This window comes from Phyllobates terribilis, unplaced genomic scaffold (genome assembly GCF_046119375.1).
Source record: "Phyllobates terribilis strain yellow unplaced genomic scaffold, ASM4611937v1 Scaffold_3__8_contigs__length_932513732, whole genome shotgun sequence".
Lineage (NCBI taxonomy): Eukaryota > Metazoa > Chordata > Amphibia > Anura > Dendrobatidae > Phyllobates > Phyllobates terribilis.
Genome location: NW_027362763.1, coordinates 883,262,274 through 883,286,025, shown reverse-complemented (window position 1 = coordinate 883,286,025; position 23,752 = coordinate 883,262,274). Strand labels below are relative to the sequence as shown.

The 23,752-nt window shown below is 41.9% G+C and overlaps 1 protein-coding gene across 4 annotated transcripts in view; it reads left to right on the top strand.

The window, feature by feature from the left end:
• The window catches only part of PLEKHG1 (pleckstrin homology and RhoGEF domain containing G1), a 276,017-nt gene that overhangs the window by 105,554 nt on the left and 146,711 nt on the right, over positions 1-23,752 (top strand). For 2 of the 4 annotated variants that reach the window (XM_073672678.1, XM_073672677.1), the window contains one exon: positions 20,364-20,479. The exons of the other annotated variants lie outside the window; for them this stretch is intronic. The gene's annotated coding sequence lies outside the window, so the exon portion shown is untranslated. The remainder of the gene's footprint in view (positions 1-20,363; positions 20,480-23,752) is intronic. 4 annotated transcript variants of the gene reach the window in all.

Sequence of the window (23,752 nt, the reverse complement as noted above, 5' to 3'; positions counted from 1 at the left end):
ATCTAACACTCCCCATGGGAGGTTGTTTGTGCCTAGAACCTTTAGGAGAGACTTGTTTGTGGAGTGTCATGAGTCTCGGTTGGCAGCAGTCGCAGTTTTTGGTGGCCTGGATGGCAGAAAGAAGTCATCAAGTGGGTGCGTCAATGTACGGTGTGTGCTAGGTCAAAGGCTTCACATACTCCTGCTGTGGGCTTGCTTTGCCCTCTGGAGGTTCCTAGTGCGCATTGGACGCATCTCACAATGGATTTTATTACTGAACTTCCTGTGTCCGAGGGTTTTATTGTCATCTGGGTGGTCGTGGACCGTTTTAGTAAGATGTGTCATTTGGTTGCATTCATTAAGTTGCCCTGTGCCAAGACACTTGCTAAGGCGTTTGTTAAGGAGATTGTCAAGCTTCATGGCGTTCCCACGGATATTGTTTCTGATAGAGGACCTCAGTTTGTGGCTCGCTTTTGGCGTGCTTTTTGTGACAGGTTGGGAGTCCATTTGTCATTTTCGTCTGGGTATCATCCTGAGTCTAATGGACAGACTGAAAGAAAGAACCAGGATGTTGAACAGTTTTTGCGTTGTTTTGTGGCGGACAATCAAGAGGTGTGGTCTGAGTTTCTGACTCTCGCAGAATTTGCTCTTAACAATCATACATCCTCCTCAGCTGGGTGTTCTCTTTTTTTTTGTTGTACTGGGAGACATCCGTCTTTTGGTTCGTTCTCCAAATTGGGGTCGGCGGTGCCAGAGGAGGAGAATTTTTCCGGTGATTTGGAGAGAGTTTGGACTAATGTAAGTTGCAACCTTCAAGAAGCTAACAAGAAGTCCAAGAAGTATTTTGACAAGAAACGAAAGGAGGTTTTGTTTACTGTGGGTGACATGGTTTGGTTGTCCTCAAGGAACCTGCGGTTGAGGATTCCCTCTAAAAAACTGGGTCCTAAGTTTGTGGGTCCATTTAAAGTGCTTCAGGTTGTTAACCCGTCTGCGGTTAGGTTGGATGTTCCAACTTCCTGGAAGATTAATCTTGTGATTCATGTTTCCTTGTTGAAAAAAGCAGATGTATCTGATAGGGATGCCACTGTCTCAGTTCCTCCTGTGGTGGAAGACGGCGAATATGAAATTTCACGTATTTTGAGTTCTAGATGGCATAGAGGGTCTCCTGGAAGGGTTTAGGTCCCGAAGATAACTCCTGGGCAAGGACGGATGATGTCTCTGCTCCTAGGCTTGTTAGAGCTTTCCACAAGAGGTTTCCGGATAGGCCTGGGCCTGGAGGATCTGGAGGATCCTCATAAAAGAGGGGGTACTGTTAGAACCCTCCTGTTTGTTTTTTCCATCTTGTGTTTTGCGGTCACCTGACCATCTGCCTTTATATTCCACCTCCTCCTTTTTGGCTGTGCTGGTCTTCAGTGTTGTTTGACTGTTTTGCTAGCCAGGTGCTTCGGTGCCCATATCTCTCAGTTCGCTTGGTCCTTTGGGACCTCTAGTACCTTTTTGTCAGTTTATCTTTTGTTTTCTGCAATAACTTTCTCTGTTCAGGAGGTGTCCCTTTTTGTTCCAGTCCATAGTTCTTTTAGGGACCCCTTCCCTTTATTCTATAGGTTTTCGTTCAGACTAGCCTAGGACTAAGGCCGGTCTGCTCGCTAGGAACAGGCAGCCCGCTAAATCGTAGGGATTCAGCTTAGTCTTACTGTAGGGAAAGCTTTCCCCTTCTTTCCTTAGTTCTTGTTGCAGATCTTAACAGTACCAACCAGCAAGAATTCTGTCTCTCACAGACCTGTTAGTTTTTCTGTAAGAAGACCTCCTACTCTGCATTCATTACCTGTATTAATTGCACCTGTTTGAACTCATTACCTGTATAAAAGACACCTGTCCACACACTCAATCAATCATACTCCAACCTCTCCACCATGACCAAGACCAAAGAGCTGTCTTAGGACACCAGGGACAAAATTGTAGACCTGCACAAGACTGGGATGGGCTACAGGGCAATAGACAATCAACTTCGTGAGAAGGCAACAAATGTTAGCACAATTATTAGAAAATGGAAGAAACACAAGACTGGCAATCTTCCTCGGTCTGGGGCTCCATGCAAGACCTCCCCTCGTGAGGTAAGGATGATTCTGAGAAAGGTCAGGAATCAGCACAGAACTACAAGGGAGGACCTGTTCAATGACCTGAAGAGAGCTGGGAAAACAGTCTCAAACATGACCGTTAGTAACACACTATGCCGTCCTGGAATAAAATCCCGTAGAGCACGCAAGGTCAACCTGTTCAAGCCAGCACATGCCCAGGCCCATTTGAAGTTCGCCAATGGCCATCTGCATGATCCAGAGGGGGCATGGGAGGTCACATGGTCAGATGAGACAAAAATAAAGCTTTCTAGTATCAACTCCACTCAGGGACATGTATCGCGAGATTTTAGCCAACAACCTCCTTCCCTCAGTAAGAGCATTGAAGATGGGTTGTGGCTAGGTTTTCCAGCATGACAATGACCCATTTAAAAAAACATACAGACAGGGCAACTAAGGAGTGGCTCTGTAAGAAGCATTTCAAGGTCCTGGAGTAGCCTAGTCACTCTCCAGACCTGAACCCAATAAAAAATCTTTGGAGGGAGCTGAAACTCAATGTTGCCCAGCGACATCTCCGAAACCTGAATGATCTGGAGAATATCTGTATGGAGGAGGGGGCCAAAATACCTGCTGTAGTGTGTGCAAACTTGGTCAAGAACTTCAGGAAAAATCTGACCTCTGTAATTGCAAATAATGGTTTCTGCACCAAACATTAAGTTCTGTTCTTCTATTATATCAAATACTTATCTCATGCAATAAAATGCAAATTAATTATGTAAAAATCATACAATGTGATTTTCTGGATTTTTTTTAAGATTTTGTTTCTTACAGTTGATGTGTACCTACAATTAAAATTACAGACCTCTTCATTCTTTGTAGGTGGGAAAACTTTCAAAATCAGCAGTGTATCAAATACTTATTTTCCTCATTGTATGTATATACTTACATAACTAGATAACTTCTTTGATTCATGCCTGATATTCCGATTACGCATTCTTTAATGGCCTGGGTGATTACGAGTGCGTTCATTCCTTTTCATGTGCAGGTGTCGCCTCTGCTGCAGCCAACTTTTTTGGATTGATAACAAAGAGTTATCATCCCGGTGAGCTAATATGCTTCTCAGAAGTCAACAAACAGCTCCAAAATGGTCTGACATCATCTGGTATACAGAAGACTGTAATTTGATCATTTTATGGCAGGTGGTTAAAATATTATTGATGGGTTCTGTAGAGCATGTACAAACAATGACAAGAAAAAAATAGACCTACTTTGTTTGTCTGTAGCAGTTTTGCTGAGCAACAACTTCACCAGAATTCACCACTGAAACAAAGTCAACAAGGATGTCCGTAGAGATTTCTTTCGTATAGAAACTTGCATCAATATTCACTGTGTACATTGTGTGATACAAAACGGTTGACATTTTTTGACTTCTACATAAATTGACTAAAAAAATATTAGAAATGTAAAAACATCAATTTTCAGTCCTATAACGTTTCTGCAGTTTGAGCCATTACGTTTCACCTCGAACGTGTATTTGTATATGTCACAGTAGTCCATTGTTGGTTCATATGGTTTTAATATTATGTGTTTTCAGATATTCTTGTATTCCTTCAGATACATTAGAATCCAAATTCTTAAAAGAGAGATTACTATGTGGCTTTATTTAATTTGCACCATAGGATATAAGGAGGGGATTTTTGATTGGTAGCCGGAAACCTAGAGCCTAGATGATCACTCCATCTCCAAATTTGACCTTAGTAAGAGATACCATGACAGAGAGGATTTCTGCCCACTCAGCTGTATGTATTGGTTTTATAGCACTTCCTTGCTATCTGAGGACTAAGCCAACTATTGATATTAGATGGGTCCTGTAGGATCAAGCACAAGCTGTGATCTTATTTCAATGGATTTCTTTATACAACCTTGGATGACTGATCTCAAGCAAAACAGATAGTTAATTCTGATCAATAGATTCCCATGAGATAAGTGCATGTTCATCCATCATAAAGTGATCAAATAAAATGCAGAATCCAAGTAAAACATATTTGGAGCCAACATAATACAATTCAAATCCACCCAAAATACCACCACAAAATGCAAAATAATATAGAGTATCTTAGAAATTGTCCAGTTTGCCACATACAAAGTGCATATTAAAATAGTGTTGCAGTAGAGGGTCAAGCATGGCAATCGAGTTGGTGTCCTGGCTATGTGCTTGTGAAAAACATTTGATGAGCCATGGGTAATTAATGTGTACAATTATCTGTGTCCCCCATTGGCTAGTTGTATCAAGTTCTGAGCACTGTTAGTCTAAGGACATGCTGATTTTAGAGCAATGAAGAGATGTCTCCTAAGGTCTTTTTTGCCGCAAAGACAGACAGCTGACAGTAGTGTCTGCATGTGAGCCATGGGAATACAAGTCTGGTATTTATAATGGCTGTTTTTACTTTAGTTAAAAGCAAAGCACATAGTAGTACTAAATTGAGACATTTTATGTTGTGTTTCTTTTTCCATGCGTCAGTCTTAATCCAATCATTTAAAAGGTTACCACTATGTGTACAAGAGGCAGAAGTTACCATTGTAAGGCAGCGCTTGTCATTATCCTGGGGGATACTCGCTTCGCTGCGTCAATTTAAAACACACCAGCCATATTTTCCGGTATTTCTCAACTCAGCAGTTTATTAACTCCATAAACTGCTGATTTCCGGGTCCAACTCCGTGGCCCACCGACACACATATAAAGTCCACGAGCCCAAGTGGCAGACCGGCCCACTTGGCTCTAGTTACAGCCTCCCGCAAGGTAATAATAAAACAATGTCCATGAAAATGTCCATAACACAAATAGTATTACCTACGTCGGGCTTTAGCTGCTTTGGTCCATTTGTTTCCCAGATGGGGTCTCTAGCCTCTGGCCCTCCAAGGCTTACTGACATCCACACAGGATCCAGGCTTCACCCAGCCTCACTAGGCTTCAGACAAACAGTGTCCCACCCACCCGGGGAACAGGCCTCATGCCTCTCTCACAGGAACACTGCACACCTGCACCACTCACACTGCACAAATCACCAGGGTTTTATATCCTGTAGAAACAGCCACAGGACCTGTGCTTATCTCACAGTCACGTGTCCATACCTTCTGTGAGCAAAAGGACCTGTGTGATGTCACAGTCATGTGACCAGTCAGCTGAGGGGGGAGGAAATAGCATAAACAGACATACTAGATCATTATAGCAATGCCGCTGCACCACACCATCTATACACTTTCTAAGCAAATTTCATATTTTCTGTAGCAGGGTATTCTCTCAAGCAAAAGTCAGTTAAAGGGGTTGTCCAGGACTTTAGCATTGATGGACTATCCTTCTCGGTGGGGGTGCGACGCAAGGTACTTCCACCAATCAACTGTTTCAGGAGCAGGTGGCGGACGGAACTGCTCCGTTACAGAGCTGCACAGCGCAGCTCCGTCTACTCTAGAGTGGCCACAGCCAGGTACTGCATATTCACCCCCTAATGATTTGAATAGGAGGCGGATTTGCCATACCTGGCTACAGCCATTATACAGTCAATGGAACGATGCAGCTCCATAACTGAGCAGTTACGTCCGCCTCTGACAGCGGGAGCAATTGATCAGTGGGGGTGACTGGTGTCACACCCCCCACCGATCAGACATTGAAGACCTATCCTAATGATGGGCCATCAATAGTAAAGTCCCGGACAACCTCTTTAAAGGGTAACTTTGTAAAAAATTGTTACACTGCTATTTTGTGCAACTCCTAACTATCTGGACCTGGATATCATTGACTGAGTGGCTGTTCACATGTAGTTTCCATGTCAGCTTGAGTGGCACGCAGCTCAAGAGAAAGGATTAATGGAACCCTGTTAAGCTTTCTCTGGGTCATCCATGTACTATGTCAGGTAATCCCTTCCATTGTGAAATGGTAGGCTGTTACTAGAATACCCATAATCCTTAATTGTGAGCCATCTGCATGCATAGTCTTTTCCTCTAGGGAGTCCTCATTACGGAGAAAGTGTCCTCTATTTTCCTGATAGATTCAAGCCCTGGAACTGGGACCTAGTACTCACAGCATCATTTTCATATGGCATAAATGTTTCCGATAGCAAGACCCCTTTCGCTGAAAGTTTGCTGAATCGATACATTTTGTCAGGGCCAAGCAACGCTCCAGTGTGTTTCGAGGTCCGACCAACAGCAAATGTATGGTAAGAAGGATCATTGTCATTTATTAGTTCCCATAGGAGACAGTCTTCTCCTGATACAAGCTTGCGTGTTTATGAGTCAATTCAGTACAGTATACAGTAATCTAAATAAAGTGTTAAGAAAATGTTAGCCCAGTTTTATATGATCATAATATAGCCTCATTTTAACGTTTACATTATGCCTGCAATATTTGGAGTAGCATCAGTTCTAATGACCCAAATGTAGATCACCAAATGAGTCATATCATTACTCTACCTGTTCTTTAAAGGGGTTGTCCACTACTTTTACATTGATGCCCTATCAATGTATGATCGGCCAGGTTCCCGCACGCGGCACCCCTCCGCCCATCAGCTGTTATCGGTGCCGGTGGCCTCTGACCGGAAGTGCTCATCTGCGGGGCTCCGCCGTCAAGTGGTAGTGGCCGCCGCGGCATACTGCAGATCTGCCTCCTATTCAATTGGAAGCGGATCTGCAGTACACCGCGGCGGCCACTACCACTTGACAGTGGAGCCCCGCAGGTGAGCACTTCCATCCGGCGGCTGCCGGCACCGATAACAGCTGATCGGCGGGGGTGCCGCGTGCGGGACCCCGGCCGATCATACATTGATGCCCTTTTACATCAATGTAAAAGTAGTGGACAACTTCTTTAAGTCAAGTTCTCGGAGGTTGAGAAGTAGAAGCAGAGTTTCTGCTCTATGCAGTTATCCTCTAAAAATCTACTTGCAATACATTGACTCTAGAGCGGACAGTCAATTACATTTTTTACTTTGCTTTGTGAAAATCTGATAATGGAATACAATAACTTGGAAGCACAAGTATACTGTATCTCCTCTAGTCATGAATATCATTCACTCTTAGAGGTTATATCTAAATAATTATCACCAATCTGTGATAATGAATTTAATAATGTTAATTGTAAAGTGCTGCGGAATATGTTGGCACTATATAAATAAAAATAATAATTATTATTAGAATTTATATGTAATTATGATAAAAGCTCTATTTTTCTAATAAAGAGCTTCAAGTCAAATGCAAAGATAAACAAAGAAGCTAAAAAGAGATTACAATATTCTGACTTGCGTACAGCCACCAGTTAGGCTTAGTGCCCATGATGCAGAAATGAAGCAGAAATTTTCCTGAGCATTTCTGCATCTTCTTGGCAGAAAAACGCATGCGTTTTTTACATGTGTTTTTGACGCGTATTTGCTTGCGTATTTGCCATACGTTTTTCCAATGCATTGTATAGGCAAATACGCATGCAGAAATGCACAAGAATTGGTCATGTCCGTATTTTTTCTGCGAGTAAAGTCTGCGCAGAAAAAATACGGACCATGTGCACAGAACTTGCAGAATGTCATAGGAAGTCAAGGGATAAGGTATGCAATGCGTTTCTGGAGCGTTTACGTGCTGCAAATACGCACCAAAATACGAACCAAAAACGCATCGTGGGCACACAGCCTAAGGCTGGCCATACAAATTAGATGGTTGTTGTCTGAATGATCCTGCGGCCAATCGCCATCCCAGCGGACGACACTCCGTACACAGAAGCGCTCCAGTATGGTGGCCTTCAGGATAGTTTAGGAGTTGGCTGCAAACTGTGCATATGTATTAAATTCAATGGTAAAAGAGTATGCAGTAAATTCTCGCTAGTGGTGTCTTTGTCTATGAGAAAACAATAGGACAATCTCCTAAGGTGTTAATGGATGTGTTATCTGACTGCTGTGGTTGCCAAAATGTTTGCACTCGCCAATAAATTAATCAACAACAGTGCTACTAGTGTAGAAATACTTTGCCAAATTACTTTTATATTAATATTTGCTTGGCTCCCTTCACTGGAGATGATTCTCAAAGCTCGAGGCCTACAAAAGATAAAAAAGACACAAGCAAAGCTCCCCAAACCATATGGCATGCCCCCTACTCATATTAGAAGTAGAAAGTTAGGCCTGTTATATATTTATTGAATGTTTCTAGATGAAACTATTTTTACTAAGTGAAACTTCAGATTTAAGTACGGATATGTCTACTGTCCATTGTCTGTGGAGCGCAGACACGACGGAATACAATGGTCTCTATGGCATTTCCCTGGCGTATGGCCAGTAAGTGTTAAATATTCCAGTCAGCTACACCTCTTCAAACATATTTAGAAACAAGATCTGCTCTAAGTACTTGTTACAGGAGATGAGAAACCTGAGTAAATGTAATAAATTTACTGGCATGCCCTCCTTTCCACAAAATCCAAGCATTTACATCTTTCAGGAATGTTATAATTAAGGTAGAAGTTTCCCTGAAACCTAGATAAGCATAATTCATTAATTTTGTCTTACTAAGTCTGTATTTTATATCATTTTATTACGATTTCATTCTGTCTGATAACAGCAAAATCCTATATTTTATATTCTCTGAAGCTGATAAAAATATTTCTGAGATGTGGCCTTCTCTGTATATTTAATGGAATTAATACACTTGCCTTGTATGCATGCAGTATACTTTTTCCATCTTCAATAATTATTGACTCAATGTAATGTGCATTATACATTGCTCAAAAAAATAAAGGGAACACTTAAACAACAGAATATAACTTCAAGTAAATCAAACTTCTGTGAAATCAAACTGTCCACTTAGGAAGCAACACTGATTGACAATCAGTTTCACTTGCTGTTGTGCAAATGGAATAGACAATAGATGGAAATTATTGGCAATTATCAAGACCCCCTCAATAAAGGAGTGGTTCTGCAGGTGGGGACCACAGACAACATCTCAGCACCAATGCTCTCTGGCTGATGTTTTGGTCACTTTTGAATGTTGGTTGTGCTTTCACACGCGTGGTAGCATGAGACGGACTCTACAACCCACAGAAGTTGCTCAGGTAATGTAGCTCATCCAGGATGGCCCATCAATACGAGCTGTGGCAAAAAGGTTTTCTGTGTCTGTCAGCGTAGTGTCCAGAGGCTGGAGGCGCTACCAGGAGACAGGCCAGTACACCAGGAGACGTGGAGGGGGCCGTAGGAGGGCAACAACCCAACTGCAGGACCGCTACCTCTGCCTTTGTGCAAGAAGGAACAAGAGGAGCACTGCCAGAGCCCCGCAAAATGACCTCCAGCAGGCCACAAATGTGCATGTGTACAAATGGTTAGAAATCGATTCCATGAAGGTGGTATGAGGGCCCGACGTCCACAGATGGGGGTTGTGCTCACAGCCCAACACCGTGCAGGATGCTTGGCATTTGCCACAAAACACCAGGATTGGCAAAGTCACCACTAGCGCCCTGTGCTCTTCACAGAAGAATGCAGGTTCACACTGAGCACATGTGACCGAGGTGACAGAGTCTGGTGACTCCGTGGAGAGTGATCTGTTGCCTGCAACATCCTTCAGCATGACCGGTTTGGCAGTGGGTCAGTAATGGTGTGGGGTGGCATTTCTTTGGAGGGCCGCACAGCCCTCCATGTGCACGCCAGAGGTAGCCTGACTGCCATTAGGTACCGAGATGAGATCCTCAGACCCCTTGTGAGGCCATATGCTGGTGCGGTTGGCCCTGGGTTCCTCCTAATGCAGGACAATGCCAGACCTCATGTGGCTGGAGTGTCAGCAGTTCCTGCAAGATGAAGGCATTAAAGCTATGGCCCGCCCATTCCCCAGACCTGAATCCGATTGAGCACATCTGGGACATCATGCCTTGCTCCATCCACTAACATCACATGGCACCACAGACTGTCCAGGAGTTGGCGGATGCTTTAGTCCAGGTCTGGGAGGAGATCCCACAGGAGACCATTCTCAACCTCATCAGGAGCATGCCCAGGCGTTGTAGGGAGGTCATACAGGCACGTGGAGGCCACACACAATACTGAGCCTCATTTTGACTTGTTTTAAGGACATTACATCAAAGTTGGATCAGCCTGTTGTAGTGCCGGCGTCCCTGCCCTCTGCTAGGCAGGGACGCTGTTCCCCTCACCGCTCTGCTCCGTGCCCGGCGTCCCTCTCCCGCTCTGCTGGCAGCGCGCGCTCCTTCCCGGCCACTGTGCTTAGGGCGCGCGCGCGCGCCCTCCCTCTTAAAGGGGCCGCGCGCGCCGTCCTAAGGAGTCCCCGGCCAATGGCCGGAGGACTTTACCATATATAAGGCACCTCCTCCAAAATGGAGGTGCCCGAGCAATGTTGTTGCACTGTTTACTACTCTGCTTCAGCCCTCAGGTCCCGTTGCCAGTTACCTGCCAGTTACCTGCCAGATTCCTGCCTGATTATCTGCTACCTGCCTGCTAGTCTGAGGTCCGACGGTCTGCCTTACTACTCCTGTCAGTCTGTCTAAGGACCAGTCTGCCCGCTCACCTGGGAGCGCACATCAGCCACCTGCCTGCTTGCCCGAGGTCCGACGGTCTGCCTTCCAACTCCTGTCAGTCTGTCTATGGACCAGCTTGCCCGCTCACCTGGGAGCACACACCTGCTACCTGCCTGCTAGTCTACCTGGAGGCTCCGCCGTCACGTGCTGTGACCACCTGCCTGTCCAGTGACTCCTGCTCGCTCACCTGGGAGCGCTCATCTGTTGCCTGTCTGCTAGCCTACCTGGAGGCTCTGCCGTCACGTGCTGTGACCACCCGCCTGTCCAGAGACTTCTGCCCGCTCACCTGGGAGCGCTCATCTGCCGCCTGTCTGTTGGTCTTCCTGGAGGCTCCGCCGTCACATGCTGTGACCACCCGTTCATCCAGAGACTCTCGCCTGCTCACCTGGGAGCCCACGTCTATCATCAGCCGCCACAGGTCGTACCAACCCTTTACCTAGAGACTGCCCCGGTCACTTGCCGTGACCATCTGCCCGTTCATTCAGAGACTGCCCCGGTCACTTGCCGTGACCATCAGCCCGTTCATCCAGAGACTGCCCCGGTCACTTGCCGTGACCTCCAGCCCGTTCACTCAGAGACTGTCCCGGTCACCTGCTGTGACCTCCTGCCCGTCTTCCCTGGTCGCCACCCGCTCCCTTACAAGGACTGCCCCCTTGTATAGTAGCTCAGAGGTTCCGCCTCCCAGACCCGTTACACCTGTAGTGTGTTTTTCCACTTTAATTTTGGGGGTGACTCCAAATCCAGGCCTCCATTGGTTAATAAATTTGATTTCCATTGATGATTTTTGTGTGCTTTTGTTGTCAGCTCATTCAACTTTGTACAGAACAAAGTATTCAATGAGAATATTTCATTCATTCAGATCTAGGATGTGTTATTTGAGTGTTCTCTTTATTTTTTGAGCAGTCTATATAATGGTGTTCAATAATGAGTATATGATTGAAGCTGGACTTTCAAATTAACATGTCAGCCTAGGTAGAGCTAAGAAAATCCTCCCATCTTTGAACCCCAACTAATTGTCTATAACACTTTTTTGGTGGGGGGGTTCTATATATGATGTACTTTTTTCTCTACAGTTCAGTCTCTTTACTTTTGTTCAAATTCCATCTTGATTACAAGAATTCGTCTCTCTCTGCTGGGATTACACTGTGGTTATATTTTTCTCTATATTCTCCTAAAATGTAAAATATATTATCAGCATACAGTCATGAAGGATGAACTGTCATCTTCTACATTGTAGCTGTATCACAGGAGCTATCTAATCATCATCAGTAATTGTGATAGCAGTTTTTGTCTTGTGCAAAACTTGAGTGGTACAGTCTATGCAATTTCATCATACAGGCATCTCACAATGAGATCATATTACATAACTAAGGTGAAGAAATACAAGAAGTTTCAAGTACTGTAGAAATAAGCTACTAAATAAGGTGACTGAATTACACATATTGGGGGCCTAGTTAAAAAAGGACTTTAAAAAACCCAAATCACTCTATATACTATTTGAACTATAGATGGCACCAAACCAATCTATGCTCAATTTAGCCCAGATAAGTTTCATTGCCCCATAGACCTTGAAGATCTGGCGCCACTGAGATACCTCTTGTGATTTATTGATGAAATAGCATTTCCATTTGTTTTATAAACTGAATGATAAGAAAATTTCCCAACTCTATTAAAACTCTAACCTATTAATTTTATGATATTTATGTCTGCAGATTTTGGCACTGATTTTACAGTGACTTCCTTGTGACCTACATACTGTAAATCAGTTCTAATGACCTTTTTAAAGAAACATTACACTCATACATTTGAGGGTTCTGACAAAAGTACAGGCATGATCACATATTCATTTTCATGGAGATCTGCAAATGTTTCAGATTCCCACATTTTTATCTATACGTATTCTTCTCTAGACCAGTTTTATTACTCTCCCCATTCACCACTTTTCCCATAATTGCATATCTCAGAGAGGAGTTAAATATCATTGCTGAGTCCAGTGATGGCTGCCTTGGTTAAGTAAACAGAATCTGGTGGGGACCTCTTGAGGAGCACCGCGGGAGCAGTGGGCAATTTAAAAGCTTGTTTAATTTTTTTTATTTTATCACGGTAGGGTGTTAGACCACATTTACATAGCCCAATAGCAACAGAAAGCCAATTGGCAGTCATTTAATAGCCTATTTAAACAGGCCACCCTACTTCCATGTTCACAGAACTATCATTGACATGATTGTTTTGTGAGCATAGAATATCATTGTTTTCAGCAGCACATGTCCTATTGACATAGGATGATGTGCTGCTGTGAACTATGATTTTAAGCAGACTGAAAAACATTTCACCTGCCAAATGAACGTTTCGCTCGCTTGTTGGGTGTTGGCAGCCAAGCTGATAATTTGCAAGTGAGTGTCCCTAAGAACGCTTGTGTAACGGGTCTGGGAGGCGGAACCTCTGAGCTACTATACAAGGGGGCGGTCCTTGTAAGGGAGCGGGTGGCGACCAGGCAGGCAGTCACAGCAGGTGACCGGGACAGTCTCTAGAAGAACGGGCAGGAGGTCACGGCAAGTGACCGGGGCAGTCTCTGGGTGAACGGGCAGATGGTCACGGCAAGTGACCGGGGCAGTCTCTGGGTGAACGGGCAGATGGTCACGGCAAGTGACCGGGGCAGTCTCTGGGTAAAGGGTTGGTACGACCTGTGGCGGCTGATGGTAGACGTGAGCTCCCAGGTGAGCAGGCGAGAGTCTCTGGATAAACGGGTGGTCACAGCATGTGACGGCAGAGCCTCCAGGTAGGCTAGCAGACAGGCAGCAGATGAGCGCTCCCAGGTGAGCGGGCAGGAGTCACTGGACAGGCAGGTGGTCACAGCACGTGACGGCAGAGCCTCCAGGTAGGCTAGCAGGCAGGTAGCAGATGTGCGCTCCCAGGTGAGCGGGCAAGCTGGTCCATAGACAGACTGACAAGAGTTGGAAGGCAGACCGTCGGACCTCAGGCAAGCAGGCAGGTAGTTGATGTGCGCTCCCAGGTGAGCGGGCAAGCTGGTCCTTAGACAGACTGACAGGAGTAGTAAGGCAGACCGTCGGACCTCAGGCTAGCAGGCAGGTAGCAGGATATCAGGCAGGAATTAGACAGCAGACTGGCAGGAATCTGGCAGGTATCTGGCAGGTAACTGGCAACGGGACCTGAGGGCTGAAGCAGAGTAGTGAACAGTGCTACAACATTGCTCGGGCACCTCCATTTTGGAGGAGGTGCCTTTTATATGGGAGGTCCTCCGGCAATTGGCCGGGGACTCCTTAGGACGGCGCGCGCGGTCCCTTTAAGAGAGGGGGAGCGCGCGCGCGCGCGCCCTAAGCACACTGCCGGGGAAGGAGCGCGTGCCGGAAGCAGCGGGGAGAGCAGCGCTGGAGGACGCCGCGCCAGGAGCGGGGAGGTGAGATGGACGGCGTCTCTGCCTAGAACGGGGCAGAGACGCCGATGCTACAGCTTGTTTCCCAATTATCGGCAAGTGTAAATGCAACTTTACATTTTAGGGTGTTACTGAAGTTACGTTACATTTTTTAAAAATTCTGAACAACCCCTGTAATAATAAAACTGTCCACAGCAAGCTACCAAATTTCTTTTTAGCATCAGCTGCAAGCAGTCTGGCATTTATCATTTTAGTCTATGTTTATAGAGAGGTTTTGGAGCTATATATCACAAAAATAGAGTTCTGACCAGTATAGCATATTAGCAAATTAATCAGCACATAATTTTGGACCTATCTGGGGAGAATGAAAACTTACATTGACATGTACTGTATGTTCACTCTAACTCTAAAACTCAGAAACTCAAAATTCCCGAACCAAGATGCATGAATAAACATAGCAATTATTAATTATTGTTTATCCCGTAGCCCAAGGACCAATCTAAAATTAAAAGGAAAACATTGATTTCATTATTTATTCAGAGTCTATAATAGTTTCCATATAAATTTAGAAAAAATGACCTCATGGATTGTAAATATTGCCATTGTGCTGCTCACTTGTTACAATAGGTATTTCATCCAGACACCATGAATGGGCCACTCCTTGCTTTCTTGTTCTTCTACAAGGTACAGCTATTTAATCATAGGCTGTAACAGCAGAAAAAAATAGTACGGACACTGACTCCTGCATGTGTAAAAATGTAATATAAAGTAGATCTTACATTTAGTCACATCACCAGGAAGGACTATCAGTGAGTAAACCCATCTGTAGAAGACAGCTAGTGATCTTACAGGTAAGCTGTTGAGTGTTTAGATGGATTAATATTAATGTTAGTAACTATATACTATATAGCAGTCATAGTGCTATGAAGCTATGTTCTTAATATTGCCTGTTTAAGGCCATGTTCACAAATGAACAGTGCTAAAACGACTATATTGCAAAAAAATATACAAAATTACAAGCCATTTATTGCTTATGGTACAAAATTTCACATTTCTGCCAAAAAAATTGCAATGACAATGATAAACTGCTGAAAACAGCTCTACTTTTAAAGAAGCTCTCCCATCAAAGTTTTTATCCTCTTACTATATTGCAGTCATCATATTATATAGCACTGTGTACTTACAACTGCTCATTTTGCCTTTCTACCCAGATAATTCTTCTCTATTCTCGGCTGTATGTGGAAACAGGAAGTCTCTTGTTCCTGCATTTATCATTTCCCTCTTCAACTCCTGACCCAGCTGCTCCTCCTCCCCCCGCCATAGACTTTTGCAGGGACTTATGACTTGTGCAGAGAAAGGTGACCTCCTGTTTCTACATAGAGCTTAGAGGGATTCAGCTAGTCAGTTTTTAACCATCTGATGTCATAGACCTAATGGAAAAGAGAAGAATTAACTGGGTAGAAGAGCAAAATAAGCAATTGTAAGTACACAGTGCTATATAATTTGATGACTGCAATATATTAAGAGGATGAAAACTTTGATGGGCTTCTTTAAATATGTATCATGTGTAAGGCAGCACTAGTCATCATAATGGGGGATACTCGCTTCGCTGCGACAATCAATGCACACGTGCAGTGTCTTTCCATTTTTAAACAATGCTCAGCAGTTTATTACTTCATAAACCGCATATGACCGGGTCCAACTCAGTGGCACGCCGACACACATATATATAATATTCATGAGCCAAGTGACACACAGGCCCACTTGCTCCACGTACAGCCTTCAGCAAGGTAATCATATAGCAATGTCCATAGCAATGTCCATATAACGTAGTGTATTACCTTTGCCGGGTTAGCTGTCTCAGTCCATTACTCCACCACCACTGTGGCTTTGCGGCTTCTCAGGTGGGGGTCTCTAGCCGTCGTTCCCTCAAAGGCCTCTGACATCCACACAGGATCCAGGCTCTGCCTTTCAGGACTCTTCCTCAAACCTCTGCCTTCCAAGGCCACTAGCATCCACACAGGATCCAGTCTCGACCTTTCAGGCACCAGGCTTCACTCGGCCTCACTAGGCCTCACACGGTCAGTGTCCCACACACACGGGAACAGGCCTTACACCTCTCTCACAGAACACACCTGTCTCCCATCAAGCAGGGTTTATATATGCATCCCGTGCACACACACACACATACTGACAGGACCTTGCTGATGTCACAGTCATGTGATCAGACAGACATTCTGTGCGCGCAGGACCTGTGCTATGTCACAGTCATGTGACCAGTCACCTGAGGGGGAAGGTACATGGTCAGGTAAAACACATCCTGGACCATTACCGTAATGCCAGCAAGTCGCTGCATTACACATGGGATCTTTATTCCAGCAATCAGTAAGGGCTCACAGGGCACAGATCTCCTTCTTTTGAGAGCAAATATTAGTGATTTTTTAAAAAAAAAAAAAAACATGTTTTAACCCCTTCACGCTATGGCCATTTTCCATTTTCTCCTTCTTCCAAGAGCCATACCTTTTTTATATTTCCATCAATATAATCATATGAGGGCTTGATTTTGTGTGACGAGTTCTACTTTTGAATGGCACCATTGATTTTACCATATAAAGTACTGGAAAACGGGGAAATAATTCCAAGTGCAGTGAAATTGCGAAATAAGTGCAATTCAACAACTGTTTTTTTTTATTTTATTTACCATGTTCACTATATGGTAACACTAACTTGGAAATATGATTTCACAGGTCAGTATGAGTACATGTACGTATAGTTTATTTTTTATTTAAGTGGAGAAAACATTTTTTCCTAAATTTGCAAGATAAAAAGTTTTTGCATTTGTTGCCATTTTCTGAGACTTGTAGAGTTTCCTTTTTTCGGGATCTGGGGCTGTGTGATGGCTTATTTTTTGCGCCCTGAACTGCTGTTTTATTGATACCATTTTTGGGGTAGATATGATGTTTTGATGATCACCTCTTATTGCAAAAAAAACGTAATTCTGGAGTTCTGAGTTTTTTTCTCTTTACACTGTTTACAGTTCGGATTAATTTGTTTTATATTGTGATAGATCAGGCATTTCTGAACGTGTTTTTTAATTTTTTCAGATTTTTATAAACATTTTTTTCCCTTTTTACTGTCTTCAAAAGTCTCCTTAGGAGACTTGAAGCTGCGATTGTCTGATCGCTTGTGCTATACTTAGGAGTGCTTCAGCTCCGCTATGTGTAGCAGAAATTATAATCTCCTATGAATGCCGGCCATGAGCTGGCGTTCACATGAGTATAATAATGACAGGCACGGGGGTCATCTGCAAACCCCCGACTGTCATGACAGCCCATTGGCTCCCCACAATCACGTGACAGGGGCGTCGATGGGTGTGCTTTATGACCCTCTTTTGGCTGGCTCCTGTTAAATCCTGCTGTCAGTGATTGAGCTCTAATCCACCCTCAGCTGTTAAAGACACATGACAACTGATTAAATGAGCTGTCATGTGCGGGGAAAGATGCGGGCTCAGCGTGTGAGTCCGCTTCAAAGGGGGAGACACAACATATGACATAAATATGTCATATGTCGTGAAGGGGTTTTTAACATACAGTTCTTGAAATGATGGATACTAAAAGTAGTATGAGACACAAATGATAAAATGTATAATATGAATAAACAATCAAAAGATTATCAGTTCTGGATGCTGTATCTGTAACTTAAGTAAAGAGTGCTCTTCAAAGTCATATTAACATACTGTAAATGACTAATTCTGCTCTAATTGCTGTAAGCAAGTTATACCTGCAGACATGGGAAATGGCAATGTAGCTGACTAATTTACAATGTGTGCATTTCACATGTGCTGTGTTTTGATGTGTAATTGTAAAACCAGTAATTACGCAAGATAAACATATTTCCAATGCCACAAAGGAGATAACGCACTGCTGTAAAGTCACTGGTTCAGAGATCAAATGGTTCATACATTATCTGTCTAATTTCTAAGAGGAATGTCCCACAAAAAAACTCCTGAGTACATTAAATCAGGAATTTGTATTTTACATGGTATATATTTTGTCTGTTCTCTAAACTTCAAGTTCTATGAAGATATTCTAACAACTAACCAATGTTTAAAGAAATGTTGTGATTTGTTTAGAGAAATCCTTTAAAAAGTTTCTCAAATCAAATTCGCTCCCAATTCAACTTAATAAATGACCATACAGAGGTGAATCACAATTTAAAATAATTCTTGTCAAAGTGTATTCTATGCCCGCATTATAGTTTCAAATCATGTAAATGAATAAAAAATATTAGACTTTGTCAAATTAACAAAATGATCCAATATCACTTGTCTGTGAATTTTTTTTTACTTTATTCTGTCGTGGAAGGACTTGTGGTTTGGATTGTTGTCTTGCTGCATGATCCATGTTCTCTTGAGATCCGGCTCATGGACATATGTCCTTACATTTCCTTTAGAATTTGATGATATAATTCATAAATCATTGTTCCATCTATGATGGAAAGCCATCCTGACCCAGATGCATTAGAACAGGCCCAAACCATGACACTACCACCATCGTTTTTAACAGATGGTATGAGGTTTTTATGCTGTAATGCAGTGTTTCTCTTTCTCCAAATATAACTCTCCTCCTTGAAACAAAAAAGTACTATTTTGTTCTCATGTGTCCACAAAATATTTTTCCAATGACCTTCCGACTTGTGCAGGAGATTTTGATCAAACTGCAGATGGGCAGCAATCTTCTTTTTGGAGTGGCTTTTTCCTTGTAATCCTGTCATGCACACCACTGTTGTTCAGCGTGCTCCTGATGGTGGACTCGTGAACGTTAACATTAGCTAATGTGATAGAGGCCTTTTGTTGCTTAGAGGTTACCTTGTGTTCCTTTGTGACCTTGTAGACTACTATATATTCTGTTTTTGGAGTGATCTTTGTTGGTGGACCAATCATCAGGAGGTTAATAATGGGTCTTGAATTTCCTCCATTTGTACCCTGTAAGGATGGCTTTAGAACCCTTTTTTTAGCCTAATGATCATCATCAACAACTCTTCTTCTGAGGTCCTGAAAAATCTACTGTGTTTGTGCCATTATACACTTCTACAAACATGTTGTGAAGATGAGACTTTAATAGATACCTGTTCTTGGAATAAAACAGGTTACTCACTCACACCTCATTGCCATTCCATTGATTGAAAACACCAAGTTCTAAATTAACCTTTAGTTTATCTACTACTCCTAAAGATTCACATACTTTTGCCACTCATAGGCTTGATACTGGATCATTTTCCTCATTTAAATATTGTTAAAATCTAATATTTTTTGACTCACTTGTTTAATTTGGATTTCTTTATTTACTTTTCAAATAAGCTCCAGCACATGCGTGTTAGATTTGGTATGAAGCGTGCTGATTGAGATTCCATTGTGCACGCACACTTACTTGTATCATCTGGTGACGCTTGCGCGATGTATAGATTTTCATTGCACATGCGTAGTATTCGCCGAATGTCAAATTTTTTCGTGTCTCTGTACACATGCATTACTTCATGGATCATGAATGCAGGAGTCCCTCCTGGTAAGCCGTTCACCTGCTTCATATGAGTACTAATTAGATTGCTATATATACTTGAATATATCAAATCAGCCCATGAGGAAGCCACAGTTTAGTGGCGACACCCGTTGGGCATTTTTGTGCCACAGTTCCCCTTGACTTACTTTGTGAACCTTGGACCTAACTTCTTTTAGCTCCTGTCTTTCTATTTTTTAGGTGATGTAATATTTTGACATCTGTATTTGTGAATATTACCAGCCTTGTGGTGCACTTTACACCTTGTGGTTTTACATGGTGTTACCTTGCAACCATAGAGCCCAGCTCATAATTCATCATCTTGCATTAAGGTTGCCACTTTTTCTCTCTTTTGGAGACATGGGGAATAGGAGCCCTCTATAATATTGTTATGGGCTTATTTGCCCTTTCATTGGTATAGCATGATACCTCTTTATTTTCCTGTTTACTAGGTTTTGTGATATTATGGTCATGACACATATATTTTATCTATGTACTCAGTCTGATTCATCTATTTATTTATTTTTTTAGTGCTGACGATATATATTTTGTCTGTTATATTAGGTCCCAGGTTTCACTTATACATTGATATGGCATTTATATGTATATATTTATTTAGAATTCTTAATATATATTATTGTTGTATATATTAGCTGTGGTTTACACAACTCTATTGTGGGTTGTTGGATTTGTATGCCATTTTATGACTTTTCAAATGTTTTTAATTGTTTTAGTTTGCTTTGTGTCTTAAGAAAAGTGATATATTTGTGTTATCTCTGCAATTCATGGCATGTTTCTTTTCCTCTTCTATTTATCAGAAATTTCACATACTGCACTCCAAAAACAACAAATGTGAATATCTCTGCAATGGAACGACGAAACGGAAAACAGAAAAAAAGTGGCAGAATCAGGGGCATATAAGGGTTTTTACAAGGTATTTAACTCAATTGTTTTGAGTAAGTGACAGGTCTTCTTTAAACACCACTGAAGTTTAAACAATTTCCCATATGGTGGGCCAACTATATTGGCTAAAAGATGAGGGTCCTAGTAAGGAACTCCCTTTCTAATTACTGCGACATTAAAAAATGTTTTTCTAACCTAGACAACCTTTTAAACTTTCCTCCAGTATCTCACAGATCTTTAATTTTTGAAATATTAAATATTTTTCAAGGAAACAAAAATTCTGATGCTGCATTTACTTCTATCAATAAATTAATCTGTAACTCAGCACTTAACTTTGATAACTTCCAGCCCTCATTTGGATGAATTAAATATATATCACGTGCTAGTCCAAACCCAAGGAACCATCAATTCAGCAAATTACACTATGTGAATTCTTAACACTACTTGATTCATATTTCAAATATAATCTCCTAATCTAAAGAATCATTTCCTGAATGGTATAGTAAGCTGGCATAGAGTTTTGTGCGTGCTACCAAGTGCACGTCGTCAGCAAATCACATCTTATTAATAACATTTGATGCATCTACTTTAAAACACAGGCTGCAAATAATGGAAGAAATTTACCTCGTTACACTTCTGTTCATGGCTGTCATCATTAATAAAGTAGTATAACTGAACACGTGATCAAAATGTAATGCTGAACACTGCATGAAAAATATGCCAACAAAGTAATAGGCAAATATAGTGTAAAGCAGGTGCCAACTTGTCAGCTAATTATTGTGGTTGCAATCTTTTCTGGAGTCACATTATTCTTAAAACGGTTGTCTCATCATGTCAACCACAACCGATATACAATATCAGGGCAAATACCACAAAAATTAGTAAATTAACTTTATTACTCTACTGTTTGCTAACAGAAACCTAACAGAATATTCTATAAAACCAGCGTGTATATTAAGACTACGTAGACGTAAGATTTATTCTTGAGATCTTATTATAATCTTACATTATAAGTGACTAAATAATCGAGTTATTGTGCAGAAGCAAATGATAACACTGGTATACAGTGATTTTGATTTTGGTGCCAATGATGTCTGAACGGTTTTATATTAAAGGGGTATTCCCATCTCCAAGATCCTATCCCAATATGTAGTAGGTGTAATAATAATAATATTAGCAAATATCTCCAACTAGAAATGTAATATAGTTTTTCTGATTCTCTATGTCTCTTTCCTAATGTGCAGGCATTGCAGGAGCTTAGGTATCCATGGTTATGACCACTAGCAACTAGCTATCACTATATCAGCTGTCGTAACCATGGATACTAAGGTCCTGCAATGCGTGTACATGAAGAAAGAGACATAGAAAATCAGAAAAACTATACTACATTTCTAATTGGAGGTATTTGCTAATATTATTATTACACGTACTACATATTGGAATAGGATCTTGGATATGGGAATATCCCTTTAAGTTTATGGTGCTGATTAAGAATATAACTAGTTTCTGAGATATTTAACAATTAATTAATTACAGTAGAATTTTGGCTTCAAAAAGTCGCTTTTATAGCATTGTAAGCCTACAAATTGAAATACAAAATAATTATATGGGATATTTCATTCACCTAAGACACTGTTAAAGAATCAAAAGACCAAAAGCTATTGCATTTGTTATCACACACAAGTCACATTGGGGGAATGCATTATTTTCATGGATGAATTATCTCTAAAACAAGAACCAATTCAGCAAAAGTAATGGGATTTTTGAATTCAGCATCCTCAAAATACCCTAAATCCATTCAAACAACCTTGGCACTTGAAAAAAATTTTTTTTGGAGACCTGTGTAATTTGTCGCTTCGAGAAAGGTCGATTTGTTAACCTTGTAATAATTTACAGACACATCAATTGATTTAGTGTGCCATTAGTTTTATAGTTCCAATAAATCCTTAAGAAGTTTTTCTTTATGGTCAAAGTTAAAAAGATAGCATTATTTGTAAAGACAAGTTTGATCCCATTAAAAATACAGGGGGTTTTGTGCTACAGTAGTCACTAAAGGTCATCTGTGGAAAAAACTGAGATTCAGCTGTATTTTGCATTTATTTGCAAGATGGTCATGATGGTTTCAGCTATAAGACTGCACACTATGGTAGCAACCAACCATTATACAGTTTCATGAAAATCAACTACTAGTGAAGATTTTCAGATTGGAAAGTTTCTTGCAATCAATCATTCCTACTCTGGTTGACTCAAGCCATGTCAATAGTTAACATGGAATACAATAATATTTCCCGTTCAGTTTGAACTTCTATTTGATGACCGTTTCAAAAATTTAGGATGTTTGGATTTATTAATCTAGGTATATAAGCCTGCACTATTTTGGGAATGGACAAACACAGGATCTAGGTGTATGACCAAGTGTTATCCAAACAATGAAGATTGAAAAGACTAAATCTAAGAGCCGTTAGACTGGTCTATTGACTCCACGACTGTAAGCATAAATGTCATTGCACCTATCTTGCACATTTGTAGTTTTACCAGCCAAAAAAGTGTAGAGGCATGTAGACTTTTGTTGGGTAATGCACCCATTGATTAGATTTCTTTTTGGTGACACGGGTTTAGAAGGGCTAAAAAGATATTTCAGCTCCTGAGAGTTTGAGAATTCTGTGCCCCTGAAGGTGCCAGTATATTGGGGAAACATTTTGGTGAGTCACGTTGTTATATTTGAAATTGCAACAAACATAAAAAACTTAGTTAATAAGTGGTGATATACATCACCCCATGTTGATGAATTGGTGCATGAGTAAGGTTTCAATCTGTGTTGATAAAGATATGAAAACTCAACGCTGGTAGGGATAAAGTGAAGCAAAGAAAATATTTATTCATGCAATCCAGAGTATTATTAATATTAATGTTTCAGTCCTGAATCTGGACCTTCATCAGAATAGGGCAGATTGCTGAGGTAGAAGGATATGAAAAATATACACTGCTCAAAAAAATAAAGGGAACACTCAAATAACACATCCTAGATCTGAATGAATGAAATATTTGACGCGCCCCCTGGGCCTGTGCTGCTTCTGCTGCGCAGGGGGATACCCGGAGCCGGATCTGCTGGGGATAGTAGTCCTCGTGGCGGTGACCCGGTCCGTGCCCAGGGTGTCAAACTAAGCGGCGGAGTTTAGTATAAGATGTTATAGTGTTCGACTACGCCACCCGTTGAATGCGGTTATGAAACCGCCACTGCAGGGCAGACCGCTGAGGCCGGTGGTACGGTTGTGCAGCGTGGATAGTATAACCCCCAACGGGA